The sequence below is a fragment of the Pleurodeles waltl genome, chromosome 1_1, assembly GCF_031143425.1.
Source record: "Pleurodeles waltl isolate 20211129_DDA chromosome 1_1, aPleWal1.hap1.20221129, whole genome shotgun sequence".
In the NCBI taxonomy this organism is placed as follows: domain Eukaryota; kingdom Metazoa; phylum Chordata; class Amphibia; order Caudata; family Salamandridae; genus Pleurodeles; species Pleurodeles waltl.
In genome coordinates, this window is record NC_090436.1 from 781,941,096 (window position 1) to 781,967,938 (window position 26,843).

At 43.1% G+C, this 26,843-nt stretch overlaps 1 protein-coding gene across 1 annotated transcript in view; it reads left to right on the top strand.

The window, feature by feature from the left end:
• The window catches only part of HSD17B3 (hydroxysteroid 17-beta dehydrogenase 3), a 1,428,528-nt gene that overhangs the window by 1,066,544 nt on the left and 335,141 nt on the right, over positions 1-26,843 (top strand). The window lies entirely within an intron of this gene.

Consider the following 26,843-nt stretch of genomic DNA (forward strand, 5'->3'; position numbering starts at 1 on the left):
TTTTGTGTTATAATGTCGCATCCTAGGGTTGTAGGATGTACCATCTGCATTCTGTTGTTTCCTTGGCTGAACGAGTGTTTGTCTGCTGACCGTTTGTCAGCAGCATGTTTTGGGATTTGCAGTACATTGTGCCCTCCCTAGCATTGTGACTTGTGATACAGGTGTCCCTGTGTCTTCACTAGGGGTGAGATGATAGTTCCATACACAGGTGAAAATTGACAGTGTTGTTAACACGTTCATATCAATGTACCCTGGACATCCCATACCTTTAGACTTATGCAATGGATTAATGTAAACGTCATTGGGACACTTACATTTTGCTAGGTGACATTTGTGCAACCCACTCCACACGTTGTGATCATTGACCTCTTAACATTAGACTGTACACTCATTTCAGGTGTGTGACAGGTTCACGGCAGACCTAAGAAACATGGCTAGCGATGTCACAACCTCAGTGTGTTCCTGTTCACATGTTGCTGTTGTGGTGTATGTGTTGTGTGTCCTAGAGGGTTGCTGTGCAGTGTGTATATAAGTAGGTTTTTGTACTTACCAACAAGTAGTCCATTGCCATACCGTCCATCCTGGAAGTGTTCATTGATGGTGCAGTGACGGAAGATGAATGAGTCATGGACACTCCCAGGATATTTAGCCACGATGTTGGTGATCAATCCCTGGTGATCGACTATGGCCTGCACATTGATGGAATGTGTGTGCTTCCTGTTGCAGTAGAGGTGTTCAGTTGCAGCAGGTGGCACAAGGCGTACATGTGTGCAGTCGATTGCACCAAGGACATGTGGGAAGCCACTGATGAGGTAGAACCCCTGTTTTGTTCCCTGCTGCTTCTGCAGTGTGTTAGGGAAGCAGATGTGGCGGGGTGTAAGTCCAATGATGGCATCCAGTACTTTGGGCAAAAAGGCAGAGAATGATGGTTGTGAAATTCCGGCAACCAGGGCACCAGTTGTTTAAAAAGAGCCACTTGCCAGCATGTGAAGTATGGCAAGCAGCTTGGTTTCTGTTGGGATGGTGCGGGGTATCAGCAAAGTGGGTGCCAACTGCGGTTCAATGTTTCGCAGCAACTGCTGAATGGCCTGCCAGTTCAACATGTACCTCTGGATGATGTTGTGTTCCCTGAGGCCATGAAGGGTTGTTCTGGGGCGGAATATTCTCTCCTGTCTTCTGCGCTGCCTTTGTGGTCCTAGCTGGAGCTGCTGTTGTTGCTGCTGGACTCTGCGTCTGCGTGCACGCTGGATAAGAATCACCTCCATGTCTCTCTTTTGCTGCTCTGCTGCTCTGCTGTTGCTTCTGTGTGTTCTGATTAAATACAGGTGTGTTTGCTCCATTTTAACGACCCAGGCGTTAATTTTGACGTAAATCGGGCTATGCGTAATTTTCTGGCTCCGCCTCCCGGCCGTGCGTCATTTTTGCCCAAAAGCATAAATACGACGCACGGCCGTTTAAGTCATTTTTATGACGGGAACGCCTACCTTGCATATCATTAACGCAAGGCAGGTTGCCGCATCCAAAAAATGACGCACACGGCAGAATTTTGTCATCCGCTGGCTCGGGCGTCAAAGTTTAAATACGGGGCAATGTTTACGCTGAATGTGCGTCAATATTTTTGACGCACATTCGGCACAGACAGAGTATAAATATGCCCCTAAGGGGCCAATCTTCACATTCTGAAAGCAGGGCCTACTATTTTTCTTTACCTCGTGAGCACTATGAGAGCTTAACCGCTGAGAAAAAGAACGTTCTAATGTCAGAAAAACAGGACAAAACGAGGCAGATTGTAAGCAGGAGAGGTATCATTGGATTGCCAGTGCAAAGGCTGCACTGACAAAAGGCCATGAGGCACTTCTAGTCTTACAGAGAACATTCTTCAAGTTAGAAAAAAATCTGTTGATTCCTCAAGAATACAGAGAATCTATACATATGGAAATGACTTCAGAAGAGTACAGAAAATAAATCTACGAAGCCAAAATAATGTTAGGTCTAACAAAATCCTTGAGATTGAGAAGTCACTTTAGGCTTCTACAGATAATGATCGTGCATAATTTGTGATCCATCCATCGTAATTTTTTTATTTTCAAGGAACACATATCTCTGAGCGTGTTATCGCTTTACCATCCTTGAAGCCCACCTTTAAGCAGAGTGATTCTCTACTAGCTCCAGCCATGAAGATTCATTGCCACATTTGTCACCAAAACAGTTACAGATTATCTTAATAACAGTAGGAACATTGCTGTGAAGAGACTCTTCGAATCCTGCATCTTTTAATAACTTCTGTAAGACGGATGCCCTGGCTGATGAATGTTCTTGAAAATGAGTTTGTACAAACTGTATGCCTGCCCTAGGAATAAGAATGCCATTATAGATCTTTATCACTTGGGTGTTTGGGATGAACTGCTACTAGCTGTCAGGGGACGTTGTTCTTATTAAGTTGGACCAATTAGTATTGTTCGACGCTGTCAATTATATGTTGTCCCTGGAGTGTCTGGTGTTGGTTCTCAGAGCCTCTGACAATCTTTTCTTTGCTCCATTCCTCAAGATCAAATCATAGTGTGTTAGATTAAGACCTCACCTGTATTCTCCATTTGAAATCAAATGCATGTTCCCTCGAATACCATATTTTTCCTGTTGTCATTTTTATTTACTTCATTCCGTTGCTCCACTAGATAGTTTCAGAAGGGTTCAGATTCCACTGCTATGTGAACGACACCAAAATATATTTATGGACGCAGGCCTGTCACATTTGACACTGAATTCCTGCTTTTTTATGATCTCTCACTGGCTACGAGCTAACAGCTTAAACTGATGTAGGTAGTACTTGGGTCCTGAGCAGTGGCATTCCTCATTTACTCTCTGTACTAGCCTACTCACCCTACTCGGTGTTCCATCAAATTATTATGAACCAGTCGAAAAGCTTGGCTTTATATGGGACTCATGGTATGAGTCTTGGTTCAGATAGTCGGTTTAAAATACGCAAGATCTGTACAGTATAATTTTTTCATTACTCCCATATAGTAGTAGTGTGAGCTCTGATCATTTCCAAACCTGGCTACACTAATACTTTAGTTAGGGCCCGTTAAGGGCCTGTGTGTAGCAGTACACACAGCTTACCTGAGCCTGGTGACAACAGGGCAGTGCCAGACGACATGTCTTTTTCTCTGTCCCTGTCTTGTACCTGTTCGTATAAAGGGGCATTAGAAAATCCAGAAGGCAGTCTGCCTCGGAAAATATCTGGTCCAATACTGTCCCCTTCTAAATCCCCAGGGACAGCCCATGGGTTTCTCTGGAAATGGGTTGCATGGACTAGAGGTTTGAAGATGCAGGCACTAGCAGTGGTCCTTGGAATACAAACAGTTGAAGGGAAGCCGGAGTCAGACTCTGCGAGAGCAGCGAGGTAGGCTGGGAAAAGCAAGAGCAGCAGAATGGAAGACTGAGGCCCGTATTTATACTTTTTGACGCAAAACTGCGCTAACGCAGTTTTGAGTCAAAAAAATTAGCGCTGGCTAAAAAATTTAGCGCCGGCTAACGCCATTCTGAAGCGTCATGCGGGCGCCGTATTTATTGAATAGCGTTAACCGGCGTTAGCCGACCGGCGCTGCCTGGTGTGCGTAAAAAAAAACGACATACACCAGGCAGCGCCGGCGTAGGGAAAAATGGCGTCCAAAAATGGGGCAAGTCAGGCTGAGGCAAAAAAATCGCCTCAACCCGATTTGCGCCATTTTTTTTTGGCGCCCAGACGCCATTAACATGACTCCTGTCTTAGCAAAGACAGGAGTCATGCCCCCTTGCCCAATGGCCATGCCCAGGGGACTTATGTCCCCTGGGCATGGTCATTGGGCATAGTGGCATGTAGGGGGGCACAAATCAGGCCCCCCTATGCCACCAAAAAAAATTAAAAAAAATACTTACCCCAACTTACCTTTTCTTCCCTGGGATGGGTCCCTCCATCCTTGGGCGTCCTCCTGGGGTGGGCAAGGGTGGCAGGGGGTGTCCCTGACCCAGGCATTAAAAAGAGGCGCAAATGCGTTTTTTTTTTGACCCGCCCACTCCCGGGCGTCATTTTTGCCCGGGAGTATAAATCCGACCCATATGCCTCGGAGTCATTTTTTTGGACGGGAACGCCTACCTTGCATCTCATTAACGCAAGGAAGGTGTTCACGCCAAAAAATGACGCAAACTCCATGAACTCCAAAGTATAAATATGGAGTTAGTTTTGCGTCGAATTTGCGTCGAAAAAAACGACGCAAATTCGGCACAAACGGAGTATAAATATGCCCCTGTATGAGAGGAAAAGGAGCAAAGACCAGAAAGGAATACCAGAGGAGGTAAGCAGCGCTGTGGCCTCTGCGAGCGATCAAGGACAGGTCAACAAATTGGGAGGGTCAGAAGTGAAATACCAAGCATGAGTAACTCTCACATATTCACCTAGATAAGAGGAAAATAGAACCAAAAGGAAAGCCACAGTCTGGAAAGGGGAGCACCAAATAGAAAAGGGAAGCATGTGCCAAGAAGAGAAGCACTGGAGATTTTCAGGTGAAATAAGTCCACAGGGTTGCTATAAATAGAGAATGGGTTGGTGTTGAAGGCAGGTTAGTCTGGTTGGCTAAAGTGTATGCTTAGCCAGATGGAACGTGCCACTCCTGTCCGGGGTGGTCAAATACACCTGCTAGACAACCTGCGCTCACCCTTGGGTAGCTTGGCATGGAGCAGTCAGGCTTATCTCAGAGGCAATATGTAAAGAAACAGTACACCATATTCCCACAATACCGACTGAACAACCCCAAAAAGAGACTTCACAAGGATTGTATGTATAGAAAGATTTGATTCAACATACACACATGATTAACACAGTTTGATTACAATGTAATCTCAGCGTAAATGTCAATGAGCACACAACAATATGCAATGTACATTTGGGTGCGAATCTCAATGTGCAACGCAGCACACAATGCTAGGCCCCACCAGATTAAACATTGATCACTGTATATACATGTAAGTGGAATGGAGGCATGCGGTATAGATGGACGCTTTTGGTTTCCTCGTGTTAGATAAGCATTTGCCGAAAGAGTGGCTTCATTGCTCATGTGCCCTTTATGAGTTTGGCCAATATTGGGAGCTTCGCTGGTGTGCCCCACAATTCGACAACTAGAGAAAAGGAAATTACAAGTTGACTGACGGATGTGTTTACAGATGTACTATTGAGGCCAGTGAAGAAATGTAATTTATCAGAAGATAAGGTCACTACAAAATAGCGACAGGTGCAAGGAGACAGGCAATATGCAGCACATTAAAAAGAAGGATTGTGGCATTTCCTGAGGAAGGCAGCTTTGTCGAAACACACGTTTAAGAAAAAAGCCACACAGAATCTTTAGAGATCCTCCAAGCAGAGAAAAACAGTGAAGAAAAAAGCAACAAAGAATTTTGAGGGATCCTCCAACTTAGAGAAAAACAGTATTAGTGTAAATAAAATATGAATATGGCATTGTATTTAATACAATATTGAGTGTAAAACCAAAGCTGTGCAATATGCCTATATTACAATTTCATGATGTGATACATAAATGTTTTTAAGGATATGTGAATGTAATGGTAAAAATGGTGTTTAAATGTATACATGTGGAGTTTAGACGGATTTTTGTAGAAATTTCTATATATTATACACATGTGATATTTAAAATATAAAGGACTCGAATAAAATAATACTTTGGACAACGGTTACGAATTGACAAGGATAAAATAGTTGTAATGAATCAACTTTCCTCGCCTGCCATACAGTTTAATTAGGTAAAGAATCAAATGGGTTGTCACTATAGAATCTACTAGTTGTTGCTGGTGCGCACTCACACACTCTCGTACGCCCTCGCTTCCAGCACCTTAATGTGATACCCTGATAACTGGCAAGTGGTTGCCCATACAGTTGCATACCCCCTGGGTCCCAACCCACCCTCTACTGCCAACCAGCCTCCAGTTAACCTTGCCCCAACACAAATCCAAAGATGATAGTAATTTTTCTCTGGGCACCCAGCCGCTCACAGCTACGTCACAACTCCTGTTGTGTCGAGGTGAAGGTGGGTGACGAAAAGACAACAGCTGGAAGACAATTAAGGAGGAGACATTCAGGCTCCCAATAGAAGGTCGCTCTGAGGTCTGCAAAACACAGGGGGATGATCACTGGGGCCAACAGTTAGATTCTGAGGTGCCCAGCCCCACCAGACAATCCATTGTTACTAAATAGTAACCAAGTTCAGCACATCCAGAATGGAGATGCGCCATCAGGTGTGTTGACTCAACCTGCCCTCGACACTTCAGGGTGCACACAACAAGTTACCAGGTCGTGTCTCTGGATTGGAGACACCCTGTCTGGTGCCTGTGAACTTCCAGTGGCCCCAGACAGGTTGGATCCCATGTAGAGAGTGCTCTGTGACGTACCCCCGATTACTGGGGGTTTCTGGACGTCACCAAGTTTCTCCAACCAACTTGGAGCATTGTACCCCTCCTTGGCAGGAGGCACGAGTCTGGTGCATGATAACTTGAACTGCACCAGACCTTCTGGTTCCAGTCGGGACCCTTCTGAGTTGAGGTACTCTGCCCAGTATGCTATGACCTTAGTGATACTGGACTCTGTATGAACACACTAGACTCAAGTTCCGTTGTGCAATACTAAGCCATGTAAAGTATTCCTCGGATTGTACCCACACCTCAGCAGGTTCCAACCTATGAACTGGCACAGCACATAATGAGAATGCAGCCAAGGGTCACACAAGAGAAATTCTTCCCACTCGACCTCAATAAGCCCCCGGCAGAGTCCCGCAACAGTGATCTTTTCACTTCACAAGCTATCTCGGGGTGCAGTGGTCCCCACGAAGAAGGGCCACACACCAGTAACACGAGAAATACGTTGCTACCCCACATGTGGTACGCCTGGTCTCCAGACTTTGTTCCTGGTCTACAGGCACACCACTCCTGCCAGGTGAAGTCTGGCATGATGTACATGCAAACAGAGGAAACCGCTCTCCAGATTTACCAATCACGAAGTAGGTGCCTCTCAGGAGGTCTTTGATGTCCTTGAGACCTCCTCCAGGCCTCTGGGTCCAACCATAGCTGGTCCCACACATTCTGGCCAGACTGGTCTCCCCACTCGGGGAGCACTCGCGCCTGCATCTCCACCCTATCCACACAGTGGTCCGAGGCTCATGGCCCATAGGCACGTCTCAGGGAACCCGCTTCCCACCTTGGAATCTGGCCGACTCCCTGGAGGGTCCACTCCTACCCGGGCACGTCCTTTGGGAGGTGCCCATCTGGCTCCATGACAACCACCGACCCTTCTACCGGGGCCCTGCGGGGACAGGGTAGAGCCCACTCCAGTCTAGTCCCCCTCACGGTATTCCTTTCCTGAGAGAGAGTGCCCATAGGCCCCGCCGACCTACTCAATCAGGCCTTAGACGTGGCCAACGGGGTTGCCAATGGGGGCAGCACATGCACCAGAATTCCCCTTGGCAACCAGGGCCGCAACCTCCTCGGTATCTAATACACTTATCTCATGGGGCTAGCAGGGGGCGGTGCCCTAACCACGTCCTTCTGCCCCTTTAACTTTATCTGCTGTAGGACGAGTGGCTCGCTTCCCTTCTGCCAGACAATGGGGAAGTGTTCAGAGTCCTAAGCCCCGGCACAGGGAGACAGCATAGGCTGGGAGGAAAAAGTGAAACATTTCAGGATTTTTCCCAAAAGAGAGCCATATCCAACAGTTGATAGTGCTTCTTCGTATTTTATGCATTCAAAGAAACCACTCACTATGATTGAAAACATTGATTACTCATAATATATTACAGAGGAAGCTGCCTGTAATCTAAATATGTTTACTAGTGTCAAACCTTAAGGAACCTGGCACTTGCCTTCATTCTTGTTTATGAGGTGAAGAACACCACATACCTATGAGGGACCACTGAAGAACATCTCAAGAACCTTACGGATTACCATATCATTCACCCATTATACATTAAAAAAAATTTTTTTTTACTAAGAGTACAACACCAATAAAACTTGCCTTGTTCATGTTTGCCATCCACTTCTTCCTCCTACATTGAAAGAATATAGAAGGTATATGTAGTTCCTGGTACTTCTTGCTATCCCTGAGTGACAGTACCATGACTGCTTAGGGCATGGGTTCCTATCCCATTACAAATAACTATGAGTGGCACAACCTTGATAAATGTGTTTGTTTTCTATGTATGGAGATAGCTTGCGTCTTGTGAGGGTGGACTGTGCTCTCCTTTGGCTCCATTGGTCGCCCTGCGGGGAATTACTTCTACCTGAACTACATTATTTTAGTAAGAAAGAAATTAAATCTGCATAATATTTACTTACTATTATGAATTTATAATGTGGACAGGCTATGGGAATGAGGAGGATCTACTGAAAGTCTGTAGTAGAAATGTGTGTAAACGCAACCTTGGCATCAATATTTTCTCTTAAAGAGTCCTAACTAGATCATGAGTCATTCTGCAGGTAATAATCAGGACTTGGTCCAATTGTGCCTGAAGAGCTCTCTATAGTCCTTCTCAACGAGGTTGTACTAAAATTGAGAAATGAACTCCGGTGTCTGGGCTTGTATGTTGCCCATGGGGACTACTCTAGTCATCGCTAATGTTTGTATTTCTGAACAGGAGGCAATGGGTACTTACTAATGATGCATAGATAGTAAGCCTAGTATGACTAGCCTATGTGGGCAGGGGGAGGGAGTTACACTCCAAAGAACATTTTGCTAATGGCTTAGGGAGCTTGTAGCCCCCATGAAGCTTTCCTATACTCTGGTGCCTGTCCCAGCACAGAGGAGTAACCCTTTTCAGGAAAATGTTCCCCAGATTAGCAGCATCATAGGGGTGTAAAGCATCAGAGACTGAATTTTAGAAAATGTTTTGTCGGTTTCCTTCTCTGGTGCACCAGAATATTCTCACTTCAGGTAGTTGTCAGACACCCATCCCCCTGACCGAGCACATCCCCATATAATCCTTACCAACAACATTCTCCTCCCATGTAATATGATGTGCTCCGTCCTGTATCCATAGGACACTTACAGTTAACCCAACCAGTCTAAACTGTATCACTGCATTTCCACCTATGGGAACAACAGGACCCTTACTCACAAACGCTTACTCTATATGTGGACTCATACTTACTTAGCCCATCATTCATGAACTCACTTTTAATATGATGAGCTCCGTCCTGTATCCATAGGACACTTACAGTTAACCCAACCAGTCTAAACTGTATCACTGCATTTCCACCTATGGGGACAACAGGACCCTTACACACAAACGCTTACTCTATATGTGGACTCATACTTACTTAGCCCATCATTCATGAACTCACTTTTGCACTTACCCTGCAACAGCACAAATAAGAAGGAAGATTTGAAGTTTGGCAGAGAGGGCAGTCTCAGTTGTAACAGAGACGGATTACTCTCTCTGCGGAATCGAAGATCCACCCACCTGATTTCCAATTGTGTAGACCATATGTGTAAGCCACACAGCCTACTCCGACTGAGTGTGAGCTGTAGAATAGCCAGTTTTTACTGTCCCTTACCACCACGAAAAGACGTGTTAAGGGACAGTAAAAACCTTTAAATGACTGACACTGTGGTAGAAAACTCCCATGGGGTGAGGGTATAGTTTTTGCTTTTCTAAAACAAAATCCCACTGTGGGATTTTATTTGTGAAGAAACCAAAACAAGTTAAATGTTTACTAGGTGGATGACATGTTTGACTGAGCCATCCATCAAAGTTGTAACTTATTGATAGGCGCCACTGTGACTGTAGTTCCTATAAATGACTGGAATTGTCTCGAAGGTTCGGCAGACAGCTCAAAATATGGAGTACAGGTACTCCTTCAGTGCAATGGAATATTTTATTCTGTCGCCCTTAGAGAGTAAATGCTGTACTCGGATGTCTAAATCAGGTCCAAAGGAGCCAAATGTGATCTGCATGATTGGGGGTAATAGTGGAAAATCAAAGCTAATGCAAAGTATGAAGTACTGAAAGATATCAAAGCACTTATAAGTAGTTCGCAATGCAAATTCCACACAATAGGATATGTAGAAAAACCAATTCAATGGTATTTATTCCAATCAAAGTTCATAGTAGAGCCAGTGGTTCATGCCATTTAACATCAAAACAGCTGATACGTTTCGTCACAACAATGACTTTTTCAAGGCTCATTGATATTATGTCACCGCTAAGTTTAATTCTAAGTCCCAAAGTATGTCCTTTGTCATCAAGATATGAATCCATCACTCTGCTAAACTATGTTTTTTTAAAAGAAGTGTAAATCTGTAGGTACATAAATTTGAGGGCACACACAAAAATAATATAGTTCCCTCAATAACTGAAAGAGCATTCATAGTTCTTTTAGCGAAAAAACTGTGCATGGCTGGGGCGTGCTTTAGAGTTACCTTAGGGCACGAATTGTAGTTACTTGATATAACTCTAACTATAACAGGCAAATATCTATGGTTTTGTACATTTAAAATGTGAGCCTAACTATAACATCCCTGTAACCTTTGTTTTTTTAGTGAATTTCTACGTTTTTTAAAGAATTCTATTTCCTAACTATAGAGTCCCTGTAACCTTTGCTTTTTTCAGTGAATTTCTATGTTTTTTTTAACGTATAGTACTTTTCATTACTATGCGTTAATCCAACTACCGCTGCATTTGGCCACAGGGCTGTGAGAGTCTAAGTCTGGGTGTGAGAGTGCATGCATCAGTGTCTGTGTCTGTGCAGGTCTGTGAGTGGGTGCATAAGGGTGACAGTGGCTCTGTGAATGGGTGTGTGAGAGTCTGAGTGGGTCTGTGAGTGGGTGCATGAGTAGGTCTGTGAGTGGGTATGTGAAGGTCTGAGTGGGGCTGTGAGTAGGTGCACAAGGGTCTGGGTGGGTCTGTGACTGTGTGCATGAGTGCCTGACTGGGTCTGTGAGTGGGTGCATAAGTGTCTGAGTGGGTGTGTGAATGGGAGAAAGACATTGAAAGAAGGAGAGAGGAAGACAGAGAGAGTGAGAGGGAGAGAGGTAGAGTTTTTTTAGGCTTTGAAGGATGATGCACTTATAATAAGATATTTCTGAACAAATTGAAAAGAACAATGTATTTGTCAATTAAAAAGAGTGAGATCATCTTTCAGTATGAGCCTTGAACATTTGCAGTTGAAAAGAAATTAAAGGAGGAAAATGATTACAGATGTACCTGGAGTCAAACCCCCAACTCTCAGTGTGGAGGTCTGTGACTGACCACTAGGCCACAGGTTACTACTGGTTGTCCTATGTCAAGACATACCTCTGACATGCAGCCCACAGATTGTGATAGCAAAGAGACATAAATGTTCCACCATTCTGAAGATTTGACAGTCAAAACACTAGTAAATAAAGAGGCACACTGCTATGAAATACCAGGATTTAAACCTTTCAGCTTGTCAGTGACAGTCCAAGAGCTTTACCAGTAGGGCAGAAGTGACTCTGGTCTGGGCTGCATCAAAATGTAACTATAACATTCAAACCAAAGATCTTGCTAGTTTGACTCATTTAAGTATTTGTATAGCGAGACCTTTACAATAAAAATCTCTCTCTTCCATCCCACACTGAGATGGAAGAGAGGGCGAGAAAGTGACAGGACCTGGGAGGGAGCCTCAAGGCCCTGCAGTCCTAGTTGGCTTCCAACGTCCTGTGGGAGCCAGCATTGTTCCCACAAGCAGGGAGCTGCCTTTAATAGCAATGTTTTCATCTGTCTTGCCTGCATGCATACTTGTGTGCAGGGAAGACAGATGAAAACTCATCTTTCTGACAGCAGGGCCTGTTTGATAGCTCCCGCTGTCAGAAACCAGACTCTGTTTGCTTTTGCTTGATGGGAGTTATCAGCTTCCACCAAGCAAAATCAAACAGCTATGTCCCGGGGGTGGGCACCGTGGGACATAGCATGAGCCGGCCCTGGAGGATAGTGGTCCCCATGGCCATCAGTGGCTCCTCGAGGGAGGTAACCCTCCAACAAACATAGCCCGAGGAGGTGGTGGGCACGAGACCGTGTGGGGGGGAGTGCTGCCCCGCATAATATTTCAGTTATGCCCATCGGAGGTGGTGGTCCCCGGGGCGGCAGGGGGCTACACTGCTCATCTCTTTCCATAAAGTCATTGTGGCGAGAGAGGTGCAAACGTATTTTCCCTTTATTATCTCCAAAACTACTGGATGGATTTACATCAAATAAGCAAAAACACAATCTGCTTATGTAAAGCTAGCTTTCTGCCAAATTTGGAATCAACATGGGGAAACTGAACTTTTTGGACTCCCCCCCCCTTTCTTCTCAGCCTCTGCTTGACAGATCACCCCAAAACTTTCCATGCACAATTAGAATCACTGGCACACTTTTTTGGGAACATTTCGGGAAGATTCGTCAAATGGCCAAAGATATAGGCAAGTCAAAAAAAAATTTTTCTATGGAATCATGGTCCTAACTATAACTACCTAGTGGCGACTGCCACTAGGTAATATATATATATATATATATATATATCCATCCAACACATGGCATTTCAGCAAGGACACCAAAACACAAACCTCAATTAAAACAGTGCAGTTGCATGGGTGTTATGTGGCTGCCACAATAAATTGCAGTGCTTTTTCACTGTAGTTGAGGCTCTTGCTTTGGTGTCCTTGCTGGAACACTTTGTGTTGGATTACATCAGGTCTCTCATGTCCGTTAACACAAGCCGCTGTTCACACAGACACACACACATACATCATGGAAGGAGTAAATTTTAGATGAGTGGTCATTTGTATTTGTTGGTCCATGTAAGTCTGTATTTTTAGGTCTGTGTGTGTATATATACGTTATAGGCGCATGTGATGTGTTCTTTGACATATATAGAATATCTGTAGCATGGCACTGAAGGACATATTGTGTATTTGTGGGCACAAGGCAGTATTGATTGACATATGAATAGTACTTTGCCACAAGCTGGCATTGACTGCTAAATGTTTGAAAACAATTGTGCCAATGGCGATATTGACTGCCATGTGATGGGGAATGCCTTGGCACACAGTGGTATTGATTGGCATGTGGATGGGATTCGCTAGTACGCTAATAGTGACTAGCATGTGAACATTACCTAGGCATATTGTAGCATTTGTCCTATATGGGGCACATTAGGACACAGAGTAGCATTACAGGGTATATGTTAGGAAAATACATACCACAAATATCTTAGATATAATTATTTGCATATAGAAAAGACGATGCTTTTCAGTGCAGTCTTTCATTTTTATTTTGTTATATTGACTTGTCATTATAATATTCAAAATATAAAGTGTTATCCATTACAATACATAGTTTATAACTACATTCTTTTTGTAGTGGGACTTTCGGTACAATTTGTAAGTTGCATTTACAATTCTTCCTTTCTCAGAATTGCTTTGCCGACACATGTTTTGCCCATGTGCAATTAATGCTGGACTTTTTCCAGGCAAAAAACAGTAAATCTTTTGTGAGGTTACATTAGCTGAGAAACACTGCAATCAATAGTTATTCCATAAGTAAACTCGGGCATTAATTGCCATGCTGCAACAAAAAATTAATACTGGTGACATCCTGTGTTAAAAGGTGAACAATTGAAGCAAACTGACAACAGAACACTTATTTATTAATCCACTTAATACTAAATTGGCTCCAGGATGGGATATATTCCTACTGGGATGGTACTCAACTATATGAGAAAAATAAGCAATATGTCTTGGATAATCGGGCTTTTTTCATACTGATAACACTTACAACTAGTGTAGGGAAAATATTATGTTATAGAAGTACATGTGCCCTAATCTGGTGCGTGTAAATTGTAAAGAGAATTGCTCAATCTGGAAAAGGTAGAAGAAAATTGATACTTGAATATTCAAGAGGACCGTCCGATCCCGAAGGGTCGATCTTTGTACTAACTACTTTATCAGCCTGTCAGTTGGATCTCACGTGGTCCTCGGGTGATGTGAGAGGTAGTTGTGGCCATCATTTTGATACAAAATCTGTGTCAGAAACAGTGTGGTTAAACTGACTGAGGTTACTCATACTCACAGCTGTTTTTCCGGACATCTGAATAACAAAGGGGTAGTGAAGTATCAATGCCCTCTCTGATTTAAAATTCAGGTATAATGGTGTGGTATGGTGACAAATAATGAGCAACATGGTGGGTGACATTAAATATCAGGTCTCATTTTATTAACAAGCATTTGCAATGCAATGGGTGTCCCGTTTGCTCGAGTTAGAGCTACCGGCGTTGTTAAATTCCTAACTGGACTTTTCTTGTGACTTAAATTGTAAAATGAAAAATAAAACAGTTGACATAAGCAAGCCGATTCAAAGTGCCATGGCTGCCATGAGCACGAGCACGATGGAAAGACACAAAAGAAAAAATAGGTTAGCTTCCAGTCAAACATATCAGCAAGCATGCAATTATCCATGTACCAGGGTCAATGGCCAAGGCGGTAACAAAACTGCCCCACGGAGGGACAAACGTAAAGCATTTACCAATGATAACAAAGGATTTTTGAAAGGCAAGCTCATGAACGAGTGATAGTGATGGGGGTGCGCTGGGCGTGGTTAAAAGCCCACAGAAATTACAACACATTAGAGCACTTGTGCACTCGACCTAAAAACAGTGAGCCCTCCAGCTTGGATGTATAGCTTTGTAAAGGTCGCATACACATAATGGTTTAATGTGAAATCAAGGTGTTGGGAAAGGCCACTTATTGGAAGTAAGGCATGCTAAGGTTTGGTGTATACTGTTTGGTGTAGATGTAAACGTTAATAGAAATATAGGTCCAATGTACAGGGAAATAATAGCAGAGTACCTATGCCTGGTTAGAAAAGCATAGGGTAGAAAGTGGAATTTACATTTGTGGGATTTTGTATTATTGTTTACATATCAGTTATATATTAAGTCAGTGATAGATTATTTTTAAGTTCAAACATTGTAACCACAATGAAGCAATATTGCCTCTGACAGTAAACATATCATGGGCATGGATTTTCAGTAACTAAATTAGAGTAACGTATACACTGCAATGAACAGATCTTAAATAACCAATACCCCTTCCATAATTCAAGTTCTATATTTATACCAGACAACTTGGTTGCCAGCCTTTCGTACACAACATAAAACAAACCTTAAACTCCAAAACAAGAAGTCAGACAGCCTGATCTAAATAAAAACACATTGTTGTCAAAAATTGCAATCACACTGGTGAAAATTATCAAGAACCAATTTAGGCCATGGAAGAAAAGTTCCTATTATAGAAAGTCATTTAAACTAAAGATCTAACGAGGGTACTTGGCAGCTAGGTGTGCAAAGAGGAGTACTTGGGTTGGCAATTAGACCAAAAACGTTATCAGTGAACAGCAGCTGGGGAGGCAAGCAGGAGTTATTGGGGGTGTCATAATCGGGGGAAACGATTTAATACTATGTAGGTGAGCATAGCCTTAAAAACACAAAACAAAATTAGATGTCGCTGGTAAAACACAAATTAATGGAAACAAGAGAACTAATTGTGGATGATCATATTCACTCAGGTTTTGTTCCATTCGAAGAAGACCTGTTTTGAATAGGTAAGACAGGAAACATTTGTTATTCAGACACTTTGGGAGAGTGAAGCAGTGAGACAAGTTACAGTTATGATTTTACAGAGAGAAGTGCTTCTCTATAATGCCTCGGGTAGCTTGCCTTTTCTGCTACCAATGAGGAACAGACACTATTCCCTGCCCATTACAGCATATGTATCCTTTTCAACATATAAAAGTATTATTGTCAAACAAAGCCTGACCCTGCCTTGTCCCTCCTTTGAGCTATTGCATTGTTCCGTAGGTTTTATCATTGTTCTTGCTCAGCATTTGGGACCACTGGTGATTGTAATGTTTATTTTCTTATATCTCATTGCCCTCCACCAATACTCACATTCCTCTCAAAACGTTTGCAATTTTTTCAGAGTTTGATGTTTCTTCACAGGGAAAGCTAGTCATTACATTCAAATGAGCCATCTTAATGGGATTGCTGTTTGGTACTGGATCTGCTAAGCCGAAATAGCTTTGCTCAATTTTGCCATGTTCCTTGAAACAGAATGATGGAATTTATTAGTTGCATCTTTGTCATTTTCCTTGAAACAGAATGATGGAATGTATTAGTTGCATCTTTGGGATGAGAATAGTATTGGCATAGGTGCAAAAACCTGACAATTTAGTAGGACCACTTAGAGGAATAAGTTGTGCAGACCCATGGTCAATCCGTTTTCTCACTGGCGTTGAATGGGTCAGCACTGTCTGGGTTAGACAGTTAATGTGTGCCACTGTTGGCATAATATTTATAGTTTGGTTTGTCACTGGGGTTTTAGACTCTCTTCCCCAACCTAATTCTTCCGGGAGTCTAGTATTATTTTGTTCGGGTAAGCAATTCTGCTCAACAAATTGGTGTAACAGGGGTCATCTGAATGTGACTGAGACTGAACTTTGCTCTTTTTAGTAGAGAAGTACCCTCTGTGAGACAGGCACATCTTGGAGGCTCTGTCCTGCAAGACCTGCTCTTCCATATTTTAGGCCGGGCTAGAGATGAAAGATTGCATGTTTTGCTTGGTTCTTCCATGCTTTTGGCTTATTCTTCTGTGCACTTATTTCTGAGCATGCACATGGAAGAGTACATACTTCTCTCTCACATCCTCATTCTCTCTTCCACTTGCTTCTTCTCCAGCCTCCTTCTCCATCTCTGATATTTCCAGACAATGTCAACAATTGTCAGACTTGACTGCATGTGTTATCCATAGCTAGGGTCTTTTCTAAATCTAAAAGACCCACAGCATGCACGTCTGGGCTTCTTAGTTAGGAATCCAGAAAGAGTTTATGATTATTATCAGTAGATTTCCCTCTGTACAGAACATAGCTGAAGGAAGTTGACAAATGAGCTCGTCCGCATGTTGGAATCACTTTATGCTCATTATAAGGGTTAGGTTTCTCTTTGTCCTCTTTTTAAACCCACAAAGAAGCACTTGGCAGAAAAGGTCAAAGATGATTTGTTAGTTTTGAGCACACTTCACTGTCCTCTACAGTGGCGTAGGCAGCTCCTGCAGCCCAAGATGAGGTACTCTGCTTTCTGCTGGTCGTCGCCATTTTAAAGAATGGGCTGTAACAAGATGCCAGTTTTCTTCTGCTCACTACTGTGCTGGGCTGATTGGAAATCCATTTGAAAGACCAAATACCAAGCTTTGCCACCAGCTTTGCTGCTTCAATTAGCTTCAAAGAGCCTCTCAGTACCTCAAGAGTGATTCCCCATGTGATCCCAAACATGCACTGTGCTTGCAACTACTTCCATCATGGAAAGAACAGCTTTCCTTATAGTGAGGCCATGATATGATTGTTATACGGCTCTAACATTTAAAAAACTAAGGGGCAGATTTAAGAGCCCCCAGCGCCTCCTTGCCCCACATTAGCTTAATTGTTTTTACGCTAATGTGGCCCAACGAGGCCAAAATCACAGCGCTAACTTTACAAAGTGGCATAATACATACATTGCACCACCTTGTAACCCCTTCCGCCACATTATGCCTGCACCAGGCATAATGTATGCTAGGGGGAGTTCATACATTAGGGTGGCTGAAAAAATGGTGTAAAGAAATCTAAAATATTTATTTGCGTAATTTTTTTCAGCATTTTTAACACCTGCTCAGAGCAGGCGTTAAAAGGGGGCATGCGATTGTTTTCAATGGGCTCCTATGTACTGTTCAGGGTTAGCGCCACAAATTCTGAGGCTATTGCCAACGCTATTGCCCCCTACCTTGCACCATAGTGCACTGTATTTTAAATATGGCGCACACATGGTGGCGTTAGGGGGCACAAGAGGCTGCAAGAAAAGTGGCGCTACATGTCATGTAGCGCCACTTTTCTTAAATCTGGCCCTAAGTTTGGGGAGGTGAATAAGAAAACCAAGGTGAAACAAGGGAAAAACATTGAGCAAAACTGCACGACCTCTGTGATCCACCGCCATCAAAGCTCTATCAAACTGCAAGGCTTCACTGACTGTAATGCAAATAAATGTAGTATAATCCTTCTCTCTTACCTCGCACAGCACCATACTGGCAATAACAACTGGAGGATTTTGCATCTATCGAGTCTACTGATAGTGTCTAGCTCTGGCTCGCAGCAGGATCTCAGCTGCGGCCGGAATCTAAGGCATTGAATTAAATCTTAGCAAAACACAAACGCTGTAGGATAGCGTAAGTGGATGGACGGAATGCGGAACCAATCAAACATTCACCCCCAGTCACAGATCTGGGTTTAATCCATCCATTATTTTGCTCACCATGCCACCCCAGTTTGGACCCAGCCATATGCAAATCAGTCTTGACCCTGTTCCTCATGGGAGCAGTCCAGCCCGAACTGCCAGGCCAGGTTTCCCTGGACCGGAAACAAGCATCCTGGGACCAGTTTCGGGGTTTCACCCCTCATCAGCCAGGCTAGCTTGAATCCAGTGGCACGGTGAGCCCGGGACCCACGTCATATTTTGTTCTGGTGTAATTATTTCTTTAAAAACGCAAATCTTTATGTTCTTCTTTACAACCTCATATGGCAACGTCAGCCCAAAGTCTTAAATAAATAATTATTCCATAACCAAGAACGACTTTCAGAAGAGCATCAAATCTTTGTAAACCCGCTCATTGATACTTTAGCACCTCTTCTTTACTCAGGTGTCCGACCTGATAGGTTTGACTGCGTTCAAGTGTATCCAGCTTTGCACCCTAGCTCATCTCGAATGGCCTAACCAACACTGTCCTCTACATGGAGTCGTTCTTTACCCCACGACACTGTGACGTGATACACTATTTCAGAGACATATATGGCACTAACCTGGTGATCGCAGATACCTCTTGTGTCTAGAAATAGACTCCCTTGCAACTCACCAGACCGAACTGACAGAAAGTATCTGGTATTTCAAGGATTTCTCCTTACAGGATGCGACAATCCAAATTAATATTCAAGTAGTAATCTTCTACGCCTTACAGACTGACTGATCGTCTATACATCGATGCACACTTCATAAGAACACGGGTGTTTTGATAACTTGAAGGTAATCGTTTTCCTAGCACTTGTTACAAGTATGGTAGAGCGCACACACTGCTCCCAAAATGCAATTACTCACTGCTATCTCATGTTGTTTTCATGAAGCTTAAGTCCCATACAGGGAGTGCAGAATTATTAGGCAAATGAGTATTTTGACCACATCATCCTCTTTATGCATGTTGTCTTACTCCAAGCTGTATAGGCTCGAAAGCCTACTACCAATTAAGCATATTAGGTGATGTGCATCTCTGTAATGAGAAGGGGTGTGGTCTAATGACATCAACACCCTATATCAGGTGTGCATAATTATTAGGCAACTTAACAAAAAACAAATATATACCCATTTCAATTATTTATTATTACCAGTGAAACCAATATAACATCTCAACATTCACAAATATACATTTCTGACATTCAAAAACAAAACAAAAACAAATCAGTGACCAATATAGCCACCTTTCTTTGCAAGGACACTCAAAAGCCTGCCATCCATGGATTCTGTCAGTGTTTTTATCTGTTCACCATCAACATTGCGTGCAGCAGCAACCACAGCCTCCCAGACACTGTTCAGAGAGGTGTACTGTTTTCCCTCCTTGTAAATCTCACATTTGATGATGGACCACAGGTTCTCAATGGGGTTCAGATCAGGTGAACAAGGAGGCCATGTCATTAGATTTCCTTCTTTTATACCCTTTCTTGCCAGCCACGCTGTGGAGTACTTGGACGCGTGTGATGGAGCATTGTCCTGCATGAAAATCATGTTTTTCTTGAAGGATGCAGACTTCTTCCTGTACCACTGCTTGAAGAAGGTGTCTTCCAGGAACTGGCAGTAGGACTGGGAGTTGAGCTTGACTCCATCCTCAACCCGAAAAGGCCCCACAAGCTCATCTTTGATCATACCAGCCCAAACCCGTACTCCACCTCCACCTTGCTGGCGTCTGAGTCGGACTGGAGCTCTCTGCCCTTTACCAATCCAGCCACGGGCCCATCCATCTGGCCCATCAAGACTCACTCTCATTTCATCAGTCCATAAAACCTTAGAAAAATCAGTCTTGAGATATTTCTTGGCCCAGTCTTGACGTTTCAGCTTGTGTGTCTTGTTCAGTGGTGGTCGTCTTTTAGCCTTTCTTACCTTGGCCATGTCTCTGAGTATTGCACACCTTGTGCTTTTGGGCACTCCAGTGATGTTGCAGCTCTGAAATATGGCCAAACTGGTGGCAAGTGGCATCGTGGCAGCTGCACGCTTGACTTTTCTCAGTTCATGGGCAGTTATTTTGCGCCTTGGTTTTTCTACACGCTTCTTGCGACCCTGTTGACTATTTTGAATGAAACGCTTGATTGTTCGATGATCACGCTTCAGAAGTTTTGCAATTTTAAGAGTGCTGCATCCCTCTGCAAGATATCTCAGTATTTTTTACTTTTCTGAGCCTGTCAAGTCCTTCTTTTGACCCATTTTGCCAAAGGAAAGGAAGTTGCCTAATAATTATGCACACCTGATATAGGGTGTTGATGTCATTAGACCACACCCCTTCTCATTACAGAGATGCACATCACCTAATATGCTTAATTGGTAGTAGGCTTTCGAGCCTATACAGCTTGGAGTAAGACAACATGCATAAAGAGGATGATGTGGTCAAAATACTAATTTGCCTAATAATTATGCACTCCCTGTACAAATGAATAAATTCCTTCTTGTTGACAACTATGTACTACATGGATTAAATAATGTATTTTTCTGTAATCATTTTTCTTCAACTGTTCCCTTTTTAACTCTACCTTTCCATAGTGTCATTGCTGTCTTAAACTCAGGCAACTTAAACTCTTAGAGTGTTTAACACGACTGGCTCATGCGCGTCTCACAGAATTTATTCTCACTAGGGTATTATCTGGAGCAGCGCTAACAACTTATTTTACAGCATTTTCCTTTGGAACAGCCTAGCATTACCTGTAATGTCCAAGACACGCTATGGCAAAGACATTCTCTGAATGGAAGAACTGCAAATTCAACTTTTAGGCTGTAGCAAAATTTCCAATACAAAGTATTTATACATATAAATATGAATCCTTCATTTTTTTCTTTTTCAAGTACTAATACGAAGTAGGTAGTAGATACGCTTTTTACGGCCCTACCTACTTCCTTTCCCTCATTTACTCATCCATTCCAACTCTCATCTTATTCACGTGACATCCCAATTTGGCCAGCCAGATGCTGCCAAGTAGCAGTTCACTCCTTCAAATACTGCAGTATCATTATAATAAGACCTAAGCATCCTGACGGCCACTTCACAACCAACTATGGATGTCACCACTGAGCTCCACTCCCTAAATTATTTCTGAGCCAATAAGGATGGGTTTATATCAATAAGGACACTGTCATCCAAATACAGACACTAAGCCATAATTTACTTATAGCAGACACATGATGCATGGAAGTGAAGAAACAGTCTTGGTCAAAGCTCAAGGAGGTCCAGGAGCCACTTGAGTAACTTTTTTCACACTCAGTAGAAGACACATCACTGAAGCCAGTTCATGCTATTGCAAAATCAACAGAAACTCAGCCTCCAGCAGATACATCTTCAAGGCCACACCCAGACCCCTATATTGAGCACTTCACAGGGAGGTGCAAAATACTCTACAACTTCATCAAATAAACTTGATAATATCATGAAGCACATTAGTACCACCAAAACATAACACAAGTTTGCAAACTGGTATAGTCACTGCACAAGAGTCAGTTGGAGCCCCCATCCTAAAGATGTTCATGCTACAGTTGGCCCAGCTGTCTGCCTCTTGACGAACTTAAAATTGCAAAAGGGTGGTCTCCAAATGAATATTTAAACTTTTTTGAGAAGACTGGCTTTTATGACACATGACAGTCTGGTTTCTGTCCTGTAAGAGGCAGTAAATAGTGCTTTTTTGCCTTTCAAGACTATTCTGCCACCCTTGATGCCACAGACCAGGTGTCTCCAACCAGTCAATTGCAAGCTACCAAGAGCTCCCAGACACATTAGGAGTAACTCGCAAACCTGAGTTCATTTTTAAATAAGCACATGTCACACTTGTCTTTTAAAGTTCAGGGAAGGTTGTGTTTACTTTATGTTATTATCATCAGGCTGCAGGAAGCACAGCCTTATAATGAGTAGTGTTCAATCAGATTTATGGTCCACGCTGGGGCATGGAGGTGAAGAACTGAAGCACGGAATTATTTAACTTTTCAATAAAAGTCCTTCTCAACTCAATATAGGAGTGTGAGAAACAAATTATGTTTCTGAATGCTTTTAAATGGGAGAAAATTAAAATGAAAAGTTACCTTAATGATTAACTCTTAATTTAATTTTTTTCCCATTTCAAAGTGTCGCATTTACAAGCAGCAGGCCTTTTCCTCCCAGTGATAGGTAGACACTGTGCCATATCTATAATGGAAAAATAGTCATTTTTTTAAATAGGAGAAATTTAAAGTGAAGAGAACTTTTTCTATGAAACATTAAGCCTTAATGTATTTCTTCACTTTCAATTAAGCCAATTATGTCTTAATGTTTTATGAAGCATGTGTCTTCATATAAAATTCCTCCCATTTAAACAAATGTACTTTTATTTTATTAATATGTCACCATATCTACAGGCCACTGGGAGCAAGATGCCTGGTGTTTGTAAATGAGACTCTTGGAAATGGGAGAAAAATTAAATGATGCGTTTTATGGACTCCATATAAACAAAGTTAACTCTTCAGTTAAGTTTGAGAAATTTAAAGTGCAAGAAAAATGTCCCATGTTCTGAATATTTTTTGCAGAGCATCTTTCTGCACTTTAAATTTCTCCCATTTAAAAAATGGTTTCATGTTTGTGTTATACTATAATGGTGCCACATATGGAGAAAGGTATGTCCTGTGCCACAAGTACATACAACACAGTCTCTCAGTCACGCATACACATATATCCCATTCATACGCACACGTATCCATACTTCCCTAAAGACTACGCTCTCACTGACACACATGGCAGTTCAGTCATAGTGCCCCTAGCCAAAGTATTTCGTTCAAACCATAGTACAGATCTCTGTGGACATTAGGCTTAAGGTCAATTAAGCTGGACGTGGGGCATCCGGTAATAGTACGCGAGTTGCTTAGCCTTCCGTAGCTCACAATGATTTTCGCTGATCAGAAGTAGCTTTCACTACAGAAAAAGTTGTAGACACCTGCCATAGACTATTCCATCCTTATCCATCACACCACCTGTACTGGAATTTAAGGCACCCTTCTCCAAAGGTTCCATACTGTCTTTGAGTGCAGGAACTAGCCCTTCAACTCAGGTACTTCCATATCAGTTGCAAGTTTCTACAGAGAAACACAAGATATCCTCCATGCTCTTTAATGTTTACGTGCAGCCATTTACAACAATCATTAAACTGTATGGGTTCACATTCTATTCATATGCATATGACACCTAGGGCCCAATTTAAATGCTAGTGGCATGTATACTCCATCGCAACAGAGTATAGGTATAGCCAACATAAAGGTCCACATGCCCGATTTAAATGCAGACGGACCTTCAGTTTGGTCACAGCGGTGACTAATCCATCACAGCCATAGCCAAACCTCTACATTGGCCTGACAGAGTAAGGGGCGCCAGAAAAAAGGCTACATGTCCACCAGCCCAATCAGGATGGGTGAGCATGTAGCCATTTTTTTGCTGTCTGTCACTGCCAGGCAATCCCAGGGGACAAGGGACAGTAATATAATGCTCTCTTCCCCGGCCATCAAAGATGACTCTCATGGCGAGGGGAGCGTTATTTTTTATTTTCAAAAAGAAAATTTTGTCTCTGGATTTTTTTTTTTTATAAAAAAATATAAAACTGTATTGTGCTGAATGGCGTCATGTTGCCGCAACCTTGCACCAAATACTGACATGCCCATCAGTGGCGGCCCGTCCTTTAGGGCGGAGGGGCCAAGCCCCCCCCACCTTTTGCCCCTCATGAAGAGTGTCTGTCAGGCTGAACAAAGGCCAGCCTGACAGACACTCTTCATTTTCAGCTCAGACAGCCAGGCGTGAGCCATGCGCAATTTGCGCAGACTCCTGGATGCCTGAGCTGAACTTTGCTGGGCTGAGGAGGTCACAGCTCCTATGGGCGTGACCTTCTCGACTCAGCAAAGGTGCCTCGAGGCCCTCCCCTGGGTGATGATGAAAGTGTCACATATTGACACTCACCCTGGGCGCTTCAGGTTTAATCCCTGAAACACCCAGGGCGAGTGTCAATCAGTGACACTTCGTCACAGAGTGGGGTGGGGTCAGCAGTCTCACTGACCCCATCCCACTCTGTGACAAGGCTAGGACTGCTGCCTTCCCTCATTAACTGAGGGAAGGCAGCAGTCCCAACCCTCATGGGACCTGGAGGCTGAAGGTAAGTGTGTGTGTGTATGTATGTGTATGATGCTTTAAATTGAATGTTTGGTGCGCTTGTGCATGTTTGAGTGTTATGAGTGTTGTTAATGGATGTGCGTGCATGTGTGAAAGAATGAGTGTGTGTGATCTTTTAAAATGAATGTTTGGTGCATGCGTGCATGTTTGAATGTTATGAGTGTTAATGGATGTGCATGCGTGCGTGCGTGTGTGAAAGAATGAGTGTGTGATGTTTTAAAATGAATGTTTGGTGCGTGCGTGCATGTTTGACTGGTATGAGTGTTGTTAATGGATGTGCGTGCGTGCGTGCATGTCTGTGTGTGAAAGAATGAGGGTGTGTGTGTGCTTCGCGCCCGCCCCCCTCCCTCCTAAAGCTGACGACCGCCACTGATGCCCATTGACAGGAATTGCTGTGACAGCTCTTCCTGCCAATGCTTTATAAATGATCTCCTACTTGGCAGTCATTTATACATTTCACAGGCGGTCCCTCTGCCATGGGGATGGAGTACCTTACTCTGTCCCCATGGCTAAATAGCGGCCCATTCATCATTATATGAATGTGGCCCCTAGGTTTCTTTTTATCAGTAACAAGGATCTACCAGCCATCAGAATGGGTTTCCAAACTGCCTATTGGACATTTATTACTGGATGCGCAACAACCTACTAAAATTGAATTTAGACAAAACCAATGTCATGTTGGTCCGTGTCAGAGAGCCAATCTGAGCTTCCACAGTGTAGCCTCTAGACCAGAATTTGACCCAGTGGTCCCACCTGCTTCATTAATGAAGAACCTGATTTCATCTTTGACAATAAGTTTGCCCTTGCCAGACAGATAACCCTGTGGCATCTGCTTGGTTTTTTTTTTTTATCAGTTCCAACTGTAGAAAAAAACTTAAAAACTGTAGAACGTGTACTCAAATTGCGAAAACAAATATATACTGCTTGTTAAAGAGATAGTCTGTCTCTTCTATCAGACCACAATTACAGCCATTTTCTTTGAAAACTGCACTTTGAAATGCACAATTTGATCCTTTTTAACTATTTTTTTCAAGAATGTCCTGCCTATTTGTTGAGAGGACAAGCAGCCATCAAGGTATCCCTGGTAAAGGGAGTATAAGTTGAAATGATTATGTCAACAGTAACGAAGGTGGAGTAAACACTGCCCACATGCAGCAGATCAGCTCAGTGGCGGCTGGTCTGCATTTACGGCGGGGTAGAGCAGGATGAGGGGGGATAAAATAATAATATATTTTTAAAAGGCACTTACCTGACGTGACGGGTCTCCCTTTCTCTTATAGTGTCTCCCTCATCGTGGCTCCGGCTCGGGGACCAGGAAACAGTGCTACCAAATCCTGACGCTGGTTTCATGCTGTTAAATAGCATGAAACCAGGGTCTGCATTTGTGGGAGCGGCCTCTCACAGCACTCACCAGAAGGCTGGAGGCATGTGCTTTTCTTAACCCAGCTGTCTTAAAACAGCTGAGTTAGACAGCTGGGTTAGAGAAGTTTAAAGTGCGCATGTCAGGCTGGTCATTGCAATAGAGACCTGCCCCTGCCCTCCAATGGGGGGGGGGTGAAACATGACTCATAACGATGCTCAGGTACTAGAAGGTGAAGTCGCATATGGCAGACGAGACAGGTTGGAGACCGGCCCTTCTGTGGTCCTGCTGGAGCGATACCTCTCCAATGTACAGACATCTGATATATACCAGTAGATGATTATCAACTATGTTGATTAAGGGAGAAAAATACACATGTGAAGTTTAAATTTAACTTTCTATTATTAGTCAACTGAGGTTATAAATTGAAAACCTGGTTGAGAAATCTGCGCTTAGTATTCTCTATACCAGTGAGTGGAATTCTCACCTGTCATTGTTCAACAGATGCTTTGGAAATTTGTGGTGGGAGAGGTTTGTGGTTGGTTTGAATCACAGATGTTGACGCTTAGGAATTCAAGACTCTATCCATGTTTCCTCAGTGATTGTGCCTTGATTTGCCTTACAGTCAAGCAAGAGCAACATATCCGAGGTGCAGAACCCCATGCACTTTATGTACCTCTTGTGAACTGTTAATGGCGTTCTGAACAACATTAAACATACAGCATTATTCAAAGTTTTTAAACAATGCAACCCAAAGGTTTTGATGCTCTAGGAGACACACCTGGCAGGAAACAAATGCTATTTCCTAGCTAAATATGGGTAATCATGTAATATTCCATCTCGGCTCTGTCAGGGCTTAAGGGGAGAATCGATCCTGTAAAAACACGAATTTCTTTTGATATGGCTGTTAAGTTACGACAGTGACACTCTTGAATGTAT